The following is a 21,590-nucleotide window of genomic DNA, read 5'->3' as shown; positions in this document are numbered from 1 at the left end:
ACCTGGATGCCTGATTCTGCAGCAGTAGCTGAAGTTGCCTGGCAGAATTGGGTGCATGGGGGATGACTCCAGGGCATGTCTTTGCAGAACTGCCAATGCCAAAGGTTTGGTGCTTCTGCTCCCTTCTGCTGATACCTAACTTGTTGTCCAGTAGGTCCTGATCTACATGAGGATGCAGTTCCCCATCAGGGTCTTGAAATCTGTCCCAGGGGTCCCCAAAATCAATACAAACACCAATCATGGACTCTTCAGCTTCATCAAGCTGTCAGTTGTCCTAAAGACCTATTTGGGAACACAGGCAGGGCATCCTGCAGTCAGCTGCCCTGCCATGAACTGCAGGAAGGTGAGTGTCCTCCCAGCATCGCTCTTCTGCCGTGAGCTCATTTCCCTAGGCTTTGATTGAGCTCAGTAATTTAATTCTGTCCTCCTCTGGGGTGGGGAAGAAGTAGGGGAGGAAGAGAGGGAAGACAAGGAGGGTGCTTTTAAAGATCAGTAGCAGTGTTTTGTGCTTGAAATTGGAAGCTTTTCAGAGCCTTCCAAAGGAGCTTAGAGGAGTCCACAGGTAGGACGTGCTTTTAAATTTTTTGGCATCTCTTAATCATTAGCTGCATCCAAAGGGAATTAAAGACCGTCAATCAACATAAATTATTCTTCTTGGGAGCATCAGCAGTGTGGGCAGTTTTTATTGTAACTTAAGCAGGAAATTGAAATATCAGCATTGGAGTGTGAAATACGCCATTGCAGTGAACTGTTCTTCATAAAGCAAGAGGAGAAATGTAAAGAAGATTACACACTATTAGTCCCACTAGAATTTTGCTCTTAATCTGCCTTAAATTGAAAAATTGTTTGGAAGTGTTAGCAGCTTTCTCATGCTATAAAACAGAGGGGGTGTCACAGGTACATGGCACCCAGTGGGGATCTTGGAAGTGTTAGGACCGGAGGAGGATCAGCACAGAGTAGCTGTGGTCTACCTTTACATAGGGGCTCACCTAGTGACCTTCACTGTCACAGCAGAGCAATGTGGCTGTCTTTTCTGTGTCACCAGGGCCCTTTGGGGAGGCATCCTGCTGGGATGGCAGGAGGCAGTGGGGCTGGGCCTCCTTGTGTCTCACGTCTTCTTAGTATCTTAATGGGACATCCCCATTCCTTTCAGACCTCCGAAGTACATCACATCTTATAGCAAGTAGGTGAATCTTGAGACCCATTAGGGATGTTCAGTTCAGTTGGAGGCACTTGAATGCACAATTCAATTGAATTCCTAATATTTTGGAAGGGGGGGGGGGGCTGTCCTTCCGTCAGAACGAAAGAATTACATTTGGTAAATACTCAGGGAAAGAAAATTCCAAGAAAACATCCTCCTGGCTCCAGTGGATTGTTTTGTTTCAATTGCGCATAATCGTTTCACCCGACAATGTTGAAAGATTTCATTTGGGCTTTTGATCGTATTAAAATATTAAACATGGAATATAAAATTATAATAAAATGTTAGCATTAATATTTTAATAGAACCCAAAGGTTGAAATTAAACATCAAAACTGCAGAGGAAACATAGGGTGGGGAAGGCAGCTTATAGACAAGAGGGATTTATGCACATCATCAGCCATGTCTGTCTTTTCTGCATTGCAATTATCTTGGCGTGCATACTATACCCACCGCCTGAGTGTGCATGCTGCTTGCTTCCCTCTTAATCTGAGTAGCTCCCCCTTCTTTAGACTTGGGAAGAGACTCAGGCAAGAAGGAGAAAATGTTTCCTCGCTATTTTTGTAAATGAATGACTCTTGATCTTTAAGTTCACACCAAAGAGACAGACGCACAGAGAGACCCTGTGCTCCAGGGCACCATGAAGAATGTCACTGAGCTTGGAACTCATGGAAGAAGAAATTTCCTTGCAGGGAGAGAGTTTATGTCTACGGTATGTCAAGAAGAAAAGGAAAGAGAAAGAAAAGACTCTGGGGGGTAATTTTTATAGCATGCATTGAGAGAAGAGACAAACTTTGAAAGCTCCCAACAGCTGATGACCTGTTATTGCTGCACAATTCCTGTTACCTTTCTGCTTGGAAGAATATGAATGGTTTCACAGCAAATGTGGGCATAATGTTATTTACCAGGCCTGGCCTTATTAGGGACATTCATTCTCTTGCTCATAACCTGCCCTTTTATTTTGAAGGGAGCTGGGACATGGATGGACATGTGATGAGATCTTTTGCTCTGCCTCAGGTGTTCTCTGCACACTTGGGGTTTTGGGATCTGCTCTTGGTGCACCAGTCCAGCGGCTGCGTACACAGCCAGAATAGGTGTGTGTGACCCCACAGGCTGGTGAGAAATCAAAGTGATATTTCAGATGCTGATAATCACCATGGGGAGTTTTGATTTTAGTGTGAATTGGGGCTATCAGGGGAGCCAGGGTTAGGCAGGGGCTCAAACAGGGGTTTCATTTCCTTTTAGGTGTGTGCTGGTTTTATCATTAGTAACTGGCTCTGTTGGGCTGTAATGAAAAATCCACTGAAGTTGGAAACTACTTGGGCTACTTGAACCAATAAGCCTTGAACCTTCCCCTTTAGGTGTCCAGTGCTAACAGCATTAAGTCTTATATTACTCGGTAGAAGATTAATGGATTGGAGAAACTTAAAGAAATTTGCCTTGGATGTTTCTCCCAGATGCAGAATTTGTGGTCATGGATTTTCTAATCATCACATCTTCACTATCTGCCGTCCTTAGTCCAGGTTTCTGTGGTGTAGGGCAGAGCTTGACGGTTTGTCTGAAAACTCCAGTCAAAGCCTGGGAGTTTTGGCCTCTGGTTTGCTCAGAGATGAGCTCCAGCCATAGAAACAGAGCCTTGGAGAGGCATCATGCTTGGTGGTGGAGTTTGATGCTGTATTAACTCTTGCTGAGGAAGAGACTTTGAACAGGGAACTTCAGAACTTCTTTTGACCTTTGGTTGTGCCTGCAACGCTTTATTCTCCAGCCAGTGAGTGATGGGTGAATAAAAGTCCTGGAAGGTCCCCAAAGCCTCAAAGAAAGCAAGTAGCTTTAAGCCAGAGCTACAGACTCTCACAGTGGGCTTTAATTCAAGTGCTGAGGAGGAACGGGAAGGAAGGACACCTGAAATGCTGTCTGGAAAACCAATAGCAGGTAACACTGCATCTCCCACATCCAGTCCAGCTGTGCTGCTCAGTCTGGACTGGTGTAGTGCCTCTGCTTCCTAGTCAGGCCAGTGCAACTGGTCACTGCATTGCCCTTCCCTGTAGCCCTCTTCTTCCTCACCTTCACTCATCAGGACTGTGATTCAGCACAGGGCTTACAGGCATGCTTCGGTGCGTGCCTGTGGGCTTTGGCAGAGGCTCAGCATGTGCCTCAGAACCTTTCCAGGTAGCAGTGGATTAGTGAGGGCTGGGTCAGGGCCTCTTGTACCCTCCAAGCTTATCTGCTGCCCATCTGAAAAATCCAGTCTTCACTGCTGTCTGCTGCAGACTCTTCATTACCAGCTGCAAAGGCTCCGTTGTAGTCAGCAGAGGGGAAAGGAGGACTCACGTTATTCCTTGTGATTGGGAATCATAAAAAGGAAAGGCATGAGGGATGCAGGAAGCAGTGCTGATTAGCAGAGGTAGCCCAGGCTCTGGCTTTGAACCACTGTCCCGAGTTTTACGTTTTCCTTGGATATCTACTGTTTCCCACTGTTGGATATGTAGTAGTAGACCTTGTGGAGCAGCAAGCAGACCCCACATAGCTGTTTCATGTAACAATTACCCTTATCAGGCCCTTAGAGACTGGGATGACAGTGTGGAGCACACAACCTTTGGGGGCTTTTGGGGTCACTTTCAGGGTCATGCTGTACCATGCAAAACTTCCTAGGAGCAGGGCTGAGTCCCCACCTAACTCATTTCATCTGGCGTGAATCAGTTTGTGCCACAGTACATGGTACCCTTTTGTCCCTCTGCTCTGGTGCCTCAGGAGCTTGGGAGGAGCAGATCAGTTACAAATAACCAGGATCTCCAGCCCATTTGTGCCACAATGCCAGAAATCTGCCAGCTTATAATTAGCCTCCATGAATAATTCATTGCAGACGCTGCATCCATCAGATCTGACAGCTGTAATCATTTTGCCAGCAAAATATGGGGTTTGTCTTATTTGTGAAAATGATTCAGGCAGGATTTTTTAAAATACAAAAGGGAGGGGTATATGAGTCTATGCCTCTATATAAATATATATATATATAATGCACAAATATATAAAAATGTATATATATATCTCCAGGCCCACACACGCATACATGTATGCTTTGCATGCTCACTCTGTAATAAAAGCGATCTTTGTATAGCGTGGATCAAATCTATCGGTGATGTAACTGATTGAACCAATTGGATTACAGCAGGAATGAAGATATATTTATATCTGTTCTCTTTTAGAGTCTAAAAATACCCTGTAATTCTGAATGGATGTGTTTTTAGGCAGCTGCATTTAGAAATACCTCCAGACCCACATTTTGTTGTTTTCGGAAAGCAGGCAAGGAGGTCAGAGTCCCGGGGTCTTGTCAGGAGCCCTCAGATCTCCTGTCTCTTTAAGGCTCCATTACACTCCCGCTTTCTGTGCTTTCATTCTTAAATATGGAATGTGTCCAGGATTTTTTAATTTATAACAATAGCTGATGGTGCTGGGGAATGAATGGGACTATGAAATATCTGACGTGGCAATTAGGGCTGCTGTTGCAGTGAGGCCTGATTTTTGCTGGAAGGGAAGTTGCTCTAAACCAAGACTAATTAATTGCTTTTGGGGAAAAAAAAAAAAAAAAAAAAAGAAAAAAAGAAAACCCTCACAGAAACGTTCTGGGCCAAAATTCCTGTCATGGTGTAAATCTGGAGCAGATCCACTGATTTTTGCATGGTTACCCTTTGTATATGACAAAGCCTCAGCAAGCACATTAAGGGTGATATTGCAGCAAAGGTGTGTGCTGCAGACCAGCAGTTTCCTCAAAAATCAGCCTCCTTTTATTGTCACACACTCTAATTCCAGCGGCACATCAGGCATGTTGCACAGGATCACTTGCGTTTCTTGTTGTTGTAAAGGGAGACTGGAGCAGCACTGTGAGGCAGTTCGGCTGTCTGCGTTACAGATTTCCCCAGTGCTCTCACATCCACACGCCGTGCTTTCAGTCCAGTTGTGTTGGGACAGTGAAAAATCAGTCTTCCCGTTTTCTCCCCTTGTTCTTCGGCAGCTTGCTTTTCTCCCTGCTACCCTGAGTTGTGCTGTTTAGTCCTTCGGTTGATGCTGCACTTCAGTACAGGGTTTGGTCTATGCAAACAGGGCTGAAAAAGCTGTGTGTGATCTCAAGGGTGGAAGGGTTTAAGTTGGGGGGTGGAGGGGAAGGCTTCTCTTCCTGGGCTGGTAAACACAAGGAACAAATAGAGTGGATGGTCTTATCCTCAAAGGACAAAAACCATGACTGACTGACACCAACCTGAGCCTGGGGACCTCTGGGCAGCATGGTGAGTGCTGCAGTCTTGAGCATCTCATTGCCTTTCCCTCTCTCTTCCCAGCTTTGTGTGGTGCCCTGCGGGATCAGGGAGAGGTAATGTATGGTGCAAGGAAAGAGACTTTGATCAGCTCCTAAGTGCTGGGGCCTGGGTGGTTTTCAATGTTCAAACCTCTACATTAAAATGTTTCTCTTCTAGAGATGGGGGGGGTGTACCCTGCAGTTGGGATGGTTAGAGATAGCATCTGTGAGTGAAAGCACAGGGAGCTGGGGCATCTGTGGTTCCGTCCCAGCTGGGGGAAGTGAGAGCTGATGATGGACAGAGCAGAGCAGGAGCCAGAATGTCTAGGCTCTCCTGTGCTGTCACCATGTAACTTTGGGAAAATCCATCTGCTCTCAAAGAGCCTAGGCCCTCCACAAACACGTGTTGCTGCAACATCAAAGGCATTTGACCCTGGTCCTCAGAAAACACTGGGAAACTGGGCCACTGAAGGCCACAGCCCTGACACAGCATCCCCAGGTGTGCTGGCTCCAGACCAGGGTGGTAGACACTGACTACATCCCAACTCACCCTCACTTGCCAGTAGCTTTAAAACAAGGCAGCAGAGGGTGACTTCAGTAATAAAATGCTCTGCAGTGACAAACAGTGGTGGGAGAGGTGCTGGCTGAAGGTCACGTGTGTTTCCAGCTCCTTTCCCCATCTCTGCTCAGTGATCCCAGGCAGAGGTGTGACACCACCTGCTAACATACTGCTCAAGATGACTGATGCAAGTAGAAGTGACAGCTCTTGGCAACACATCACAAGCCTGAAAATTCAAACCAGGTTGTCCAAAATGTTCAGCTGAGAGTCAGCAAGGTAGATTCTGGCGGCTGCCCCTCTCGTCTCTTTCACAGAGTAGTGACAGAGAAGGGCTTAGAGCACAACTCCCCATGATGTCTCTCATGCTAGTAGGGAACATGGTCATGGCGCATGGGGTGGGAAGGGAGGTCTGTCTATCACAGCAGGCTCTGGGGGCAGCTTTGGGCTGCTCCTCTGAAATGACCTATCTCGTAGCCCAGATTTGGTGCATAAACCCACCTCTTCCTTCCCGTCTCCAGGGCAATGAGAGACACCCTGGTAATCACAGCCATTAGGTCCCTGCTATTTTGCAGCCAGTGTTCCAGGACAGACAGAGGTAAGGTACATTTCAGGGCCATGTGTAGTTATCCGTGCATCCACCCAGCCCAGCAACATGAGGTCTGAGCGAGTGGGTATGTTGGTACAAGGTGCAGAGGTTTTGGGGGTGTGGAGAGGGATAGGATGTGCAAGTGAGGGTGGAAGCATGTCTGTGACCATGCGTGGGGAGCCAGAACACGTGTGGGAGGTGTGATGAGCTACTGAGGTACATGTGGGATGTGGAGAGGGAGCATGTGAGCAGTGGGACAGGTAACTGCGAGTGTTGTGTCCCCAAGGGTTTCCAGTGGCCCCGGTATAAGGAACACAGAGCGCTGGGACCCCAGTTGCTTTTTCTGTCTCAGCCAGCACTTAAATGCCAGCATAATAACAAACACAATGCATTATTTAAAAGCTACTGTGTTTGACCCTATAAGGAGCTTTTCAGTCACCTGAACGTCAAGGAGGAAGATGTTGCTATTTCACTGGTGGCTGGTGGGTTAACCTCCTTCTCATTTACAGCATGACCCAAGGTGAGAGGCAAAGAGCTGCTGAGATGAGCGTGTGTGTGTATGCACAAGGGGACGGGTATGAAATCATTGTAGTCACCCACGTGGGGCAACCCATGGAGCTGATGCTCTGGACTGGGAAAGCCAACTGAAAGGAAGGATCAGTCCCCAGGGAAGGAATGCAAGTTTAGGAGCAGTAGCTCTTAAAAGCTGTTCTCAGCCTGTGCTGTTCAGACCTATCAAGCTGAGTTTATTTGTTTGTTGGTAGTTATTAGGGCTGGCACTGAGATGCCACCAAGGCCTATGTATCTGCCCATCTCTCAGCGCTACAGGCCACAGTCTAGGGCTACAGTGCCCAGGGGGGCTGGACGTGTGCTGGGGCTGGGCCCCGTGCAGTCTGCTCAGAGGCATCTGATCATTTGGTCCTCACTGTCTGGAGCTGCTTCTCAGCAGTCATGGGCTTTTTAATGCTTGTTTACCAAGCTGCAAACCCTCCTTGCTTGCTGACTGCTGTTAGCAAATTAAATGTTTCCAACATCCTATCCTGTTCTCTGGCTTCAGAAGAGACATTTTCTTTCTCACAAACTTTCAGTGAAACCTCTTGCAAGGCTTCAAGTCATTATCTGCGAGTCACTGTTAGAACAAGGTTGTGAGCAGTAGCAAAAGTCAGAAACTAGGATCTCTCTGTAAGCAAAAATCCTCAATCACTTTATAAACAACCAGTGGTATATGTCTATATCTAGCAAATGTTGTTTTGGAGATCAGAAAAGGTCACCAGTTGCAGTGGTGGCATTTCACCCCTTATGACCTCATTAGAGGTTTTTCCGAAGTTGCTAGTTTTACTTATTTAACAATGAGACTGATTTTTTTCCCGTCTGCACAAAATAAGAGGCAAAGCATCCTTTGCAGCATGAGATGTACTGTATTAGGAGGAGAGGTACTTACTGCTTAGATGCTTTTCACATTCAAAGCACCTGAAAGGTGGTACATAGTAAAAGTGAGAATTAAGCTGATGGATGTATTGGTGATGTGTGGGTGTTTTACTGGGCAGGGCCCTTAACTCAGGTGCTGGGAGTTGTGATCACAGCCAGCTTTGGATGGAGGTACAAAGCAGGTACATTAAGGGAGACTGGCTGTGGTTTGGGAGCTGGAAGCTGTGGAATCCCCTGAGGATGCTCAGCGTGTGGGTACTCCTGCCTTGCTGTGTGGAAAGGGAGTCTGGCACTGAGCAGATGGTGCGGGCACACCACGCACCTGTTGCATGGGTGAGAGGAGGCTTCACACCATGTTCAGGTGTCACTGGGTGCTCGCTTGAGCAGAACATCACTGGCTTTCTGTTCTGGGTAATGGGTGTGGAATTATTCAAGATTAGGCTGTTAAATACTTGGAGCTGTCTTGGTAACAAGCTGTGATTTTTATTATTCTTCACTCCATGGTGACTTTTGATAGCTCTGAGTAAAGTACCCACAATAGTCAACAGCACGTGATGAGGAGAGGGCTGAGGGCCATTCATTTTCACTGATGGGAAGTTTGGAAATGCCTCTTAGGCAGCTTGATATTTTTAGCACCTGCAAGATAGGCATATTTGCAATTCCCTCTTTTATCTGTACTGTGGAAGGACCAAAAAGTCCCAACTATGGTCTTGTCTTTGTAAATGCCACAAATAATTTATTTCATCTCTCCTATACTGATGCTGCTGCTGTATCCTGATTCCCTGCTACTGCCAGTCTAAGCAAGGCTGCCAGGATACACCTGAATGAAAAGTTACCTAAATCTAGCTAGAATGGACTCTGTCTCAGCGTGCAGTAGACAAAAAGTGAAATTTCCCAAGCACTTGAGGAGCAGCTGCAATGTTTTTGATGCATATCTAGGCACATAACTCAGACTGAAACTTAACAGCAAGGCTTAGTCTCCTCACAAGAGCCTTTTAAAACTTGTTCTCAGAATCCAATATGGATTACAAATCATTAGAACAGATGAGGAGGGATCCAGAATGGATGAGGCACTGGTAAAACTAGATTAGTTAGAATATAGAAGAGATCTAAAAGCAGGAACAGCTAGGGAGATTATTAGCTCAAGAAGATGAGATTAGATAGAGCAGCTCTTCTTTTGCTACCCTGGCTTTCCTGTTCAGTCTCCCAGCCAAAAACAGCTTGTGCAACAATGCCAAAAACCAAAACATTCTTCCTCTAGGCTTGAAAATCTGGCAGCATTTGAATTTGTCCAGAACTCTGCCTCCATCCCAGCCTGCCTGTCTATACAGAGATGGAAAAAGGGGAGGAAGGCAAGGGCTAGCGGTTAGCAAGGGCTCTGGTCCGAGTTCTTTTCTAGAGTTGGGTGTGATGGGTGGATTCTTGCAGAGCTCATCAACTTTAGTTCTCTAGAGCTAAAGAAGAGGGAGAGAGCCCAGGCAAAATCACTCAGTGCTTGGTTTTATTTATATTTCTGCTCCACACCAGCAGTTGCTGGAGGAGTTGACCCTTTGGGTATCTTGCTTATTGTTCCTGGAGGTTTTTAATGTTTGTTTTTCCAGAAGCAATAATTCCAATGGATGGAAATGCAGTTACAGCTTCTTAGAGCAATTAACTCATTTGCTTTGGTCCACACTGCTGGATATTACTGCTAACTGGAAAATGTCATCCATTTGTTTATATTAAGGAAGAAAAGTGAGAGATTTGCAAAGAGAAGGCTGCAGTGAGATTGTTTGGTCCTAGTGGGCCTTAAACTATTCATCTAACAGGAGTGAGTTGAGCGCTTGCAGGCTCCACATGTAAACCGTGTAATCACCTTGTTAACACACTTTCCAGCAGTAACTTCCCTGACTCTTGCCTGCTTTGGAATATTCATGTGCTCATGCATCATTTTAATGAACTTATCAACACATTCATAAGCTATTAATTAAACATTTATTAGTAATTATGTTTTGGGATCGCCCGATGCATAACTCCTGGTGTTATAAATATGACATCTCACCCCTGCATTTCACCAGCCCAGTCCACAGGGTGAGAAAGACACAGCTGAAAGATGCAAGGCTCGTTCTCCCCCATCCTACCCAGCCTGCACCCGTATCTGGCTCAGCTCTTACTAATCGGTGTATTCTGCTTCCCTGGACATTGTGGAAATGAGCTGGTAGGAGAAAGCAGAATTCACTGGGTGATGGCCCACATTACCAAGGCAAATGCATGTTGTGGGGCAGCAGCGTGGATAGCCATGGCAGATTCTCGCTGCAAATGTTACAGGGATTTCCAGATGAGAATTAACGGACTTCCCTTGGCTAGCGTAGAAGAAAATGTTCTACGTGTGGTTGTTTATTATTTCTGTTACAGTCACTGTACTTGCTTATTGCTTCCATCTGTTGGCATCAAACTATTGGCTCTTGTCTTATCACTGGGATGTAAACCCTTCACAGGCAGGGAGCATGGTTTGGCGAGAGGCATAACAGAAGCGCCCAAGAAATTTAGGTGCTTAAAGACTGGGATGCTTTGGAATCTGTTCCAGAGAGGAACTCAGGTACTTTATTCCCGGCGGTTTCATTCAAGAAGAAATATGTTTGTTGGCCAAAAATATTAAGTGCATCAATTTTTGCCCTTCAAGCCTTGAGAAGTCGTTGCTCCAGACCATCGTATCTCCAGTTGGTGCCTCAGGAGATCATTAGCTTTGTTGTATGGTGTTCCTGGGGAACTGATTGACCCAGACCACATCCTGCTTAAAGAATACTTAAACTCCTACTTGGGCATAATTTGTTTTGCTTATTCTTCTTTGCTGCCCCTCCTCTTGTCTGCTGCCAGATTAGACAGGACAGGATCAAGCAGGCCAACTGGGAGATCCAGAATCATCATTAAAAATAAAGCTCCTGTCTTCCCTGTTCTCCAGGCCATGTCTGGATCCACCAACATTGTTACTCAAAGGAGTGCAGACAGATTTAGAGCACACCATGGGACCCGCTGGTGGCTAGTAGCCCCACAAACAAAACTCTCTTTATCTACTGCAGGCAAGCACTGGCTCTCCACTGGCACCAGGAACCCACTGGATAATCCCGTGCAGGTGGCCTCAGCTTTGATGCTTTTACGTGGCAATTTGGATGAATTGGCAGGAACGGGAGATGCTGCACTAGGTCGTGTGCTGTTTTATAAATTTTAATCCTCGCTTTGAATTTTCCAGCAGAATGGCTTTTGCTCTACCTCTGGGCTGGAGGGAAACTTCTCTTCGTTACCCTGGAAACGTGAAGACGACAGATCCATCGTTCATCAGCGAGAGGGAGAAGATGAGAGGGAAATAGATGACAAAAAAGTATGGGCAGGGGGAAAGACCAAGGGAGTAGAAGAGTCTTTCAGAGGAGCCATCTTCACCTACTGCATCAAGGCTGGGAGCCTGGAGTGCTCAGGCTATCACCAGTGGTCAGGATTTCCCAGCACTTCATCAGACCTCCCATAGCAGAAGACTTGCTGGAGCAATTTTGCTTAATTTTGACAATAAAGCAATGGGTGATGGATTAATGTTAATATCTCCTTGCTCACTTCCCAGCTCTGGCAGCCTCGAATCAGCTCCCGCTTTACATATTTAATCTTCTACCTCCTTTAAACCTGGGATGTTGCTATGCAGAGGACACCTGAAGGTCAAAGAGCCGCTCGGTGACGGAATGGCCAAGCTGCAGGACAAGAGCAAGTGTTCCTATACTATAGACGAGAACAGGAGGAATCCAGACATACCCGCTTGGACACCACCTCCCCTTCACAGGGAGCCCATGAGGACATCAAGGCAATTCACCTGATTAAAGTCAGGCATATGTTTACATCTCCTGCTTAATTGGCTTTGTGAAGAAGCCAGTAAGTTATTCTTGTCCAAGCAGCCACAGAAGAAGCTGTAACACCCAGTGTGGGCAAATACACACAAAGCACAGAAGGGTAGCGTAGGGATCAGACTCCAAATGCCCATGCTACTCTTGCAAGCAGCTGGAAATCAAATATGCCCTTGGCTACAGGTGAAGTCAGAAAGGACATGCTGGCTGTCCCATCCCTGGAGCTTCAGAGCACAGCAGAGGAGTTGCCTTTTCTGCATTGTGGAGTCTGGCATAAGAGCTGGTGGCAACCTGAAGCTCACCCTGGGTCTGTGCAGTGGCATACCTCCATCAAGATACATATTCACACTGCAGAGTTTAAACTTAGGACAGCAATCTACACTCAGCTCTTGCGTTACTTGGTGTTACCATGTGTCCTGGAGGGTATAGGGCAAGGAAGTCCACAGTGCCAGACTCCCATCTTTTTACTGTGTTAACTGAGAGCTCTGGAGAACATAAACCACTCTTCGGTGTCTTGGTGAGGTCTGAGCTACAGTTAAAGGGAAAAGAAAGCAGATTTCTGCCCTTCCCACTGAACTTCAAGGAGTTAGACTCAAGAATTATTTTTTTTCCTGCTGGAAATTTGAGCGAAGAGCAGGTGAGAAAGGACACTTAAAGTCAGGATATTTAGTTCCTGCCCCCTGTAAGATCCCTGTGCTCACCTCCTGTTTCCATGCCTTGATGATATTACTCCCCCTCCTGCACTTTGTCTCCCTGCCACCCTCCAAAGCACCAGCTCATGTTAATCTTCTCTCTCCTTGCTGAGTTGCGAAGTGCTTAAAGGCAAGGGCTCCATTTTCCTGCCCTGATAAAGTCCCCTGTGCTCTAATGGCGCCATGCAAATAAATACATGATAATAAGCAGTAGCCTCTCATCCACACTGCTCCCAGGGCCACAGAGAGCCTGGGGCTTACCCCAGAGTTTGCAGGAGTGCCAAGGAGAAGTTATGTTCCCCTTGCCCTGTGAGGCTCCGTCCTCCTCCGTCTGTTCTCCTCACTACCTCGCTGTGCTCCTCCCTGGTCCCCTAGTATTGCCTTCATGTCTCCAAGTTTCTACTTGTCATAGCCCCGTGTCCCTCTATTCACTACCACCATGGACCTCCCAGCACTGCAGTTCTGTTCACAGCCTCAGTTCGCCTCTAAAGCAAGCCTGAGGAAGAAGAGAAAATGGAAAGGAAGTACTTCCCTTGAAGCAAGAAGATAACCAGCGTGAGCCAGGTAAAAGTTGTTGATTTTGTCAATATTCGAGGAACTGTATCTACTAAGACATGTAGGCTGCCATCGGAGGCGGAGAGCTGAGCTGGCTGGATTTTAACTTGCCACTGCCATCTGCGGGGCTGTTGTTGCTAGTAGCAAAGCCAGGCCATCTCAGGAGGATACTGATCTATGTTACAGTAATTATCCTCTTCCCCAAGGAAGTTTGCAGTCCCTTTTCCCTCCCTCACCCTGTTGCTGGAGCAGTGTCAGTGTAGCTGCCAGGCAGAGTAGTGGCAGCAAGAGACAAGTGTAGCAAACAGTATTTGACAGTGTGTTTTGGATGCATTTCAGGTGAAAGCACAAAAAACCCAAGCGTGTTTGATCCTGGCTGTACCTGCCTTCCATATTCATGTTTGTGCGCCTCCATGTCATTATGAGATTAAAGCATCATTAAGCACACAACGAAAGCCTTTGATAACACTCTGCCCCGTGCTCCTCCTTGCCTTTCTTTTTTGCATTTCTCCCGCCCATCCTATTTCTTTTTTTTTTTTTTTCCCTAGTCTTTTTCCCCCTTCCTTCTTTCTTCTCCCCAGTCATTTCAGGGATGCTTTGGAGTAATACCTCACTGAGATACGATACAGTTGAAAGGACTGTATTCTGACTATCCTTTATACCAGTGTGTATATCAGTTTTAGCATAACAGACTGGAGGCAGTGGCATCCAGTGCAAATCTGTGCCGCTGTATCCAGGTCCACAGAGGCTCTGCCAGCCTGGGAGAGCAGAGGACATGCTGCAGCTAAGTTGGTGCAAAGAGGGTGGGGAACACAACCAGGTCCCCAGTGTAGAGTTCTGGTGTAAATCCAGGAGTTACGCAACTGACATTGGGGAAGCTGGTTCAGATTTACACCAGGGTATTAGTGATCAGTATCTGGTATTCAGCACCTGCTTTGCAACCCTGCTACTGAGAGCTGCAGAGTTTCAAGCAGCCGCTGTAGAATGCTAGTAGTATTTTTAATAAGGGTGCTGAGACCAATCTACTCCTGTATGGCAAACGTGACAGCAATTTAGATTGAAAGCCTCTGTTTTCCAGGCAGACGCTCAGCCAGTTAGTGCAAACAAAAAGGCACTTGTAACTCCAGTTCTTTAATCTTACTCTTTGCTTCATGATAGATAAGGCGTCTTGACATCAAATTGCACTAATGCGGTCCTCTGAAGATTAGCACTGTGGACAATGCTTGTCGTCTGGCTTTCCCTGATATGTTTTCTGAGTGTAGCAAGGTCCAGTGGTCAAAGCAGGGATGCTGGTATGGAAAATGGGCTGTTCTCGTACTCTCCCTGCCTCTGACTTCTAGTCTGCCAGCAGCTGACCTTGCCTCTTGGTTTTTGCAGTTGTAAAATGGGCATAATAGAGACTAATTGCTGATGGATGGGGGGGTGGGGCAGGGCTGGGAGAGCTGGTTGGGGGATGGCTAATGATTATTGGCTTGAAAATTACAGAGGAGAGAGGGGAAGAAACAGAAGGAAGGTTTTGCAGTGAGTGTGGGATGCAGGAGCTGCTTCTCTAGAGATCTCAGAGCTTTTTTCTACAGATGGTCTCATTCCTCTCATTTGAACAAAGGGGCAAAAAAATAAAAGGTCAAGCAATTTGCCCAAGGTCATATGAGAAGTCTGGGAATGAACCCAAGTGTTGCAGGTGCTGCCAGCCTGCTGTAACCAGTGGGTTGTGTTGCCTGTTCACAGGCTGTAAAAGCTGTTGATGCAGACAGAAACCCCACCATGTGTTTCAGTTCCCAGTACCATGCATTGGGCAGAGTTGGGAGTCACTTCAGCAGACCCAGAGAAGCATTTGAGGGGGATGCAATGGCTGCACAGCAGCTCTGGTTCTGTGTATTATCCAGTGTAATTATCCAAGGACCATAACGCCTGGGCTAAATTCTGTTGCTAGTTTCTCTCCAAGTAAAGCCAGAGCAGCCTGTGGGGGGGGATGCAGACTTGCTGGGATGGGTGTGAGAAAATGACAGGAGCCTGGAGCCACTGTGATCCTCCCAGGCTCTGCAGCAGGAAAGAGTCCACCTTCCTAAGGACTCTTTCAAGTACCCCAGGCATAAAAAACAGCCTGAAGTCCACCTGGATCTGCCATGAGTCTGTGGTTGAACCTCTGCTGAGCCCAAAGCCCTGGGCTTTGCTTTTGTTGGTCACTCACACCACCGGAACAAAGTGGTTGGGCTCAGCCCTCACCCTGAATGGGGCTGCATGGGTGCTCCTCCATCCCATGGCTCACATCCACCCTCCAGAGAAGCTTCACTGCTCCCACGGAGGTGGGCCTGTCCTAGTACATCAACCCACCTGCTTGGCATTGAGTGATTTAGCACTGAAAATGAAGGGGACTCACCTGGACTGTCCTGCAGCTCCCAAACATCCCATGCTGTGCATGGTGCCGCAGAGTCTCCCTTCTGCTCGGTGCAGAGGGACCGTACCCTGACCGCACTGCTGGGCCAAAATGCAGCATCAGGGAGGGGCAGGTATGAGTACTGCTCTGACACCACACTGCAGTCATCCATGACTCCATCAGCACCAGAGGAGATGGGACATGCGGGAGCAATGTCAGCCCAGCAGGGAGCTCACAGCAGCCTCTCTGAGATCAAACTGTAGAAGACTGGGTAAAATGGACAGGAGAACAGAAGAAAGGAGGAAGATGTCTCAAGTCAATTGCACCAAGAAAAACTCTGCATGAGGTGAAGGAACTTCACAGCAGAGCCAAGGCAGAACAGGCAGCTGAAGTCAAGAAGCAAATTTGAGCCCTGAGGCCAGGAGCAGCAACCAGCCCTGCATGAGCAGCCACAAAAGGAAGGTCCCATCAAGTGGTGCCCTGCCACGGAGAGGTGGGGAAGGCAGTGGGTTAAACATGCAGGCCTGGGACCGTGCTGCAGGTGTTAGATCCTGACAGTTCCCTGCTGTGGCTTCCTCTGGAGAGGCCTTGCTCAGCCAGCTCTTGGTGGATGAAAACAGCAGTGGATAGACAGTGAGGGCTCAGTAGCCTCACAGGTACTGCTGCTTACCCAGCAGCAAAGACTGCTGGATAAAACACCTCTGAAGTGAGGAACCTCTCTGCACACTGCGGATGCAGGGAGCTCAGAGGTGTCTTTTAGACTGACTATGTCCTGAAAGTTTGCAGTTATTAATTCTTTGCCTGGGCAATGCAGGCAGGCCACAGACTGGGGCAGCTGTAGCCAAATCCTCATTGCCCTGACTGGGGCAAATCCCCAGTGCCCTGGCGTTGATAGCTTTGTGTGTGAGTGAGGGCAGTCTGGGGCCAGGCCCTGCTTGCCCCTCTCCCTGGCTGCCAGGCTTCCAGGGACGGGAGCAGCTCTGTTCCTGCCTGCAGGGACCATCTGTGGGCATGTAGCTATTGCCAGGCAGGCGGTACCAAAGGATTCCTGTGCTAGCAAGAGTCTTTTGTTGCTGTTGTTTCAAAGTCTTTGAAATGCATGTTTTGTTTCCTTGTTCTGACATGACAAAGGACTATTTTAATTGCTGTGTATTAAATCTGTTCATGGGGGAAAAAATGAAGGACTGCTTTAGCCTGCTGTTCTTGGGGAGCTGGTCTGTTATCAATAGCCTCTTTCTACCAGAGTTCAGCAGGCGATGGCTTCAGCCTCGTCAGAGTCAGTGGTGGCATATTCCCCAGCCTATATTCCCTGGGTGTGGATGTTCAGCCTCAAAGGAGGATATATAGCAATGCAAAGGGCTGATTCTTCCCTCCTGTCCCTCCCCTCCTCCTGACAGCTTGAAGATCCCTGACTTAGGGTACTTCCCTTTCAAATATTTTCATGCCAATATAAACAGAGCTGCCCAGCTCCTGGTATTCTGGTGTGCAGGACCCTTGTGCCAGGCTACAAAGCAGGACAGGCCAGTGACACCAAGCTGTCCCTGGGAAACGTGGTTTTGCAGCACTTTCCCTTGGCTACGACAGAGCTCTAGCTCTGTCCGACGCTGGGACTGCCCACACCTGATCGAGCTGGCCGGAAGATTGCAGGGGCAGGGAGAGAGGTGGGTGTTGCGGTGGAGCTTGCGAGGCAAGGGACCAAGAGAGTGACTCAATATGTGAAACCTGACAGCTCTGTGTCAAGGTCTGGCCACAGCACAGAGCCACGGAGGGGAACGAGGCTCATCAAATTGAGCCTGGGAAGGTTTCCAAAACCTTGTCTTCACAAGCCAACAGTGTGCAGGTTTGCATAAATATCTCTAAAATTCATCAAACAGTTCAAATGAAATACACTAAGGAAGGAACTATTTCTGCATTTAAATCCACACACAGTTACTCCTCTGTCTTTGAAATCCAGCGATGCCCGCCCCTCCATCAGCCTAGGAGCAAGGTACATTCCAGATGGTTCCCCCATCCTAAAAAACTGCACTGCACAGCCGATTAAATTCTGCTTGTTGTAATTAAGCCTGACACAATTAGCTGTCAAGCAGGGCACTCATCTGTTTTATGTTGCAATCTCTTCAACAGGCGAGGCTGCTAGACAAGATTGTCACTTTTCGAAAAGATTTTCATTAGTTACCCTGGGCTCTGTGTCAGGCTATGAAATATAAAAATGTGCTCTGTAGCCAAGTCAGGGAAATTCTCATTTAATGGTCCACACAGTATTATGAAAGTAATGTACTCTGAAAATGAATGCATTTTGGAACATTTCGGAAGAAATGTAATTTGTCTGCTAAGTAATAACTGCATGTTCATGAATTTACTGATTTTTTTCAATATGCCTTTCGTAAAGTTGAAAAGACTTGTTCTGACCTAAAATGAGAGGAAGAGAAACTGTTGATTTTAATGTTACTCCTTCCTCCCTCCCTCTCCCCCTCCCTCTTTCTTTCATTCTTTCTTTGTTTTCCATCACTTCCGTGCACCCTCAGTATAAGAACCAGGCACTGTCTGATAAAAGTGGAAGCTTGGCAGAGAAGAAATACGCAGCCAAAATGGAAAAGACAGAAAATAATTGCGGTCGGTGAGGAATGAGGGAGCTCCATCTTTCTGTGTCTTTAAGAACAAAGAGCAAGAAATCCCCTGTTGCTCCTCACAGTTCAACAACCAGCATCTGTCAGTGGAGATGCAATTACAGTTTTCCTGTTTTGGTGGGACTTTGAATTTTCTGCATTGCTAAGTCAGAGGCTAAGGGGGGGTCAAACACACAGAGTTGCGGGTGCTTCTCGCCACCAAAATTCAGACTTGCAATCAGAAAATAAGGAAGAATTCCAGGCTGGCAGAGCCTTCTCCTTTCCTTATAAATACATCTGGACTGTAGGACAAATGCTTTGACCCTCTCTGTCTGGTGCATTGCCTCTCTCTGCTCCAGTTCACTCCAGTGCTGAAGCATTCGTGACTCTGGGTTCAGATGTGATGGTCTAAACTGGGGATCATGCACAGCCAGGGAGATGGGGGCAGAGCTGAACGGCCATGGAAATGCTGCCTGAGCTTTCCATCAGAAGAGAAGTGGTGTTGAGTTACTGGGTTGAATCAGGCAGGAATTTGGTAGGGGGCAGAGAGGAAAATGAAAAACCAGATAAGTGGAAACCAAGTTGGGAAAAAAAGAGGAAAATAGGTGAGGAATTACAGTGAGAATTGGGACTGTAGTCACAACTGGCATGAGTGAGCTCAGCAAGCTTCTGCATTTACTTAAGATGTGATTTTGATGGTTGCAGGATGACACGGTCCAGACCTGGGTGAAGCTGAAGCAGTGTTGTCACTGCATCCTGCCAAGCCATGGTTAGAAATTATTCTCCTCTGATCTGTTATTACCCCCACACTTGTGTATTTACGTGGCCCTGTGTGGCCTTGAACAGGAACAAGTAAAGAGTGGCATATATTACTGTCTTGATATATCTGTACAAATTGGGCTTGTCAGTTTATACGTTGAGATGAAATATAGTTTTCAGATCATAAGAAGTTATGTGCTGAAGTCTGAACCCTGCTGCGACAAGCATTACCCAGCTTTGTTTGCTGCCTGTTACTGGCCATTAACTCCCCAGGCAGACTCTCTTATTCAGAATTCAAGTGAATTTAATCAGGCTTCGTTTACCCTCCTTGGGAAGGAATAAAGTTCATCCAAATTAACACCACTTATCTCCAAATAGAAGCACCCCTACATGAGGTTCAGTGTGCATTTCAATGATTTGTCTTTTATGGCACACCTTCTCCACACTCAGATTTCCTTTGCAGTCAGACCTTTTCTTGAAAAAGGCTCTCACTTTCCCAGAGCAGTTCTGGAAGTTGTCTCATTCCTTCCCTGGGTGTCTGCACAGGGCTGGGAGCTTGGGGCTGAAGTGGAGCCTGGTCCATTAGCATTCCACCACAGAAGGAGGTCAAGAAAAACTCATCCAGAAGCATGAGGAAGGAGCAAATAAAAGCAGAGCGGGTGAGCTGAAAAAATTGTCTCTTAATTGAGCTGGGTGAGAAGGACTAGTGGTGATTGCAAGGCTTGTAGGTCTTTGTTTATGAGAGCTGCCTTCCTGCGATCTGTCTCCATGGGATAGAAGCATCCAAGCTACCTTGAGAGAGCGTCATGCAGGGAGGAGCTGAACCAGAGTGGCTGTATGCAAAACATGTGGGGTGCATGGCTGTGTGCGCGCTGCTCCAGTGCTGTTTCCAAACACTGCCAGCACTTTTGGTCCAAAAAGCAGAGTACTAGGGCTTTTCCTCTCCAGCATGTTCCCTTCCTTCAGCCAGGGCAGGATCACCATGGAGTAGCACAGAACAAAGGGAGAGCTTGCCCTCATACCCCAGATGCTGATTTTTAAAGATGGTCACATACACCATAGTGTGCATGGATGGGGCAGAGCAATGTGGAGTCACAGATCGTTTGCCATGATGACAACCTTCATAAACAGAGTAAATCTAACATGTCTGAGATAGGAGAGACCCAGGGTGTCTGTGCTGGAGAGCTCAGCTGCATGTGCATGGGGGCTGTTTGACCAGGTCTCTGGACATCTGCTCTCCACCCTGAGCTACTGCTCCAGCCCAGCTGCCAAAGCTTTAACATCCCAGAGAAATGGCTAGCATCCTTTTTTATGCTGGGATGAAATGCCTGGGCAGAAAGAGAGGGTCTGTGCAAGAGACACAGATGGATAGCAGCTCTGCTCCAAGTCCTCTAGCTATCTCTTGAGCAAGCGGTGATCAGTCTGGCGGATGCTGCCCTCAGCACCCAGCTTCCCCCGCAAGCTGCTTGCTCCATGTAGGTCCGGGGCTCGCCGTGTGGCTTGGCTGACGCGGGCACCCAGGGGGATGCTGGCTTTGCTGCTGCAAGTGGCCAGCACGTAGTGGGTACATGCTAGCAGGGGCTCTTGGCTTGCTGCAACTCGCTGCTTTATTGCAAATAGCTTTGGCTGTAGCTGCTGTGATAACAGTAAAACCCAACCCCCCAAAATCCCTTCCTGCTCCATTCTCTAGCTGTATCTGCTGCTGGCAGAAGCTGTGCCAGCACCAGGTGCAAGGGGCTGCTCAATGAAGGGTACAATGAACCCCAGGTCTGATTTTTTTGTGTCTGTTTAACACTTTCCTCCCTCCATTACTATTTGTCAGTGGGAATCCCTCCCTTCCTGGGTCATCAAAGTGAGGGGTATTTTCCCATTTTGTGAGTGTCTTAACGCTGGGACAAGAGTCAGGAAGAGGTCAATGAACGAAAAAGGTCCCCAGGTGCCTCCCTTTTCCCCACACCGCTGCTGCTCACCACAGGCTGGGATGAACAGGCAGCTCCATTTAGGTTCGTGCTTGCATTTGGTTTGGGACATCACATAAGTGGAGGCCTCAGCATTTACACCTGTGCTTGAGTTGAAGCCCATGTGTAAGGAGACTCACAGCCTTTTTTGTTCCTCCTCAGCATCTGTCTGATGAGAGCCAAAGAGTCCTGCCAGTCCCATCCAGTTTGTCGCACTGAGCTGTTGACCGCTGCACATCTCTGCGCTGGTCACAACTCCCTGATGCATTCAGAGCCTTCATTAGGTTTCACCGAAACCCCACATTGGCAAAGGTTTTTCTGGAGCGACCTCCTACACATCACAAACCACAGGTATCACCCCAGTTCTCCAAAAATAACCTGAAGGGATGGAAGAGAAGCTCTCTGTTGTCTTTCAGGTAAGTGAATTTAAATACATAACTCTGACAGTTTCAATTATTATTCTTTTAACCGCACTACAAGATAAGAAAAAAAAAGAGATTTATCACAAAAGATTGTTTGGGGGGAAAGGGGGGTAGGACGGGGGAACTCTAGAATGTTTTATTTATGGGAAAACTGCAAATTACCTTAATCAATTCCTTTACTAAGCTGTGTCAGCTACTAAAACATTGTTCTTTGTGGGTGAATAACTTTTAATTTGAGTGTTCTAGTATTCAGCAGAGTGAGGTAATGGATTAGCAATTGCCTGTATTGTA

General features: G+C 47.3%; 1 long non-coding RNA gene across 3 annotated transcripts in view; it reads left to right on the top strand.

Annotated features, from left to right (window-relative positions):
* The window catches only part of LOC130148981 (uncharacterized), an 80,119-nt gene that overhangs the window by 45,818 nt on the left and 12,711 nt on the right, over positions 1 to 21,590 (top strand). The window contains exons 1-2 of one of the 3 annotated variants that reach the window (XR_008821734.1): positions 8,284 to 19,578; positions 21,040 to 21,293. This is a non-coding gene — a long non-coding RNA (uncharacterized LOC130148981). Of the gene's footprint in view, positions 1 to 8,283; positions 21,294 to 21,590 lie in introns of those variants that run through there. The other 2 variants (XR_008821735.1, XR_008821733.1) reach the window with 2 other exon arrangements.

This window comes from Falco biarmicus, chromosome 4 (assembly GCF_023638135.1).
Source record: "Falco biarmicus isolate bFalBia1 chromosome 4, bFalBia1.pri, whole genome shotgun sequence".
NCBI classification, from domain to species: domain Eukaryota; kingdom Metazoa; phylum Chordata; class Aves; order Falconiformes; family Falconidae; genus Falco; species Falco biarmicus.
Note: the sequence above shows the minus strand (reverse complement) of the source record. Positions and strands in the feature narration are given on the sequence as shown.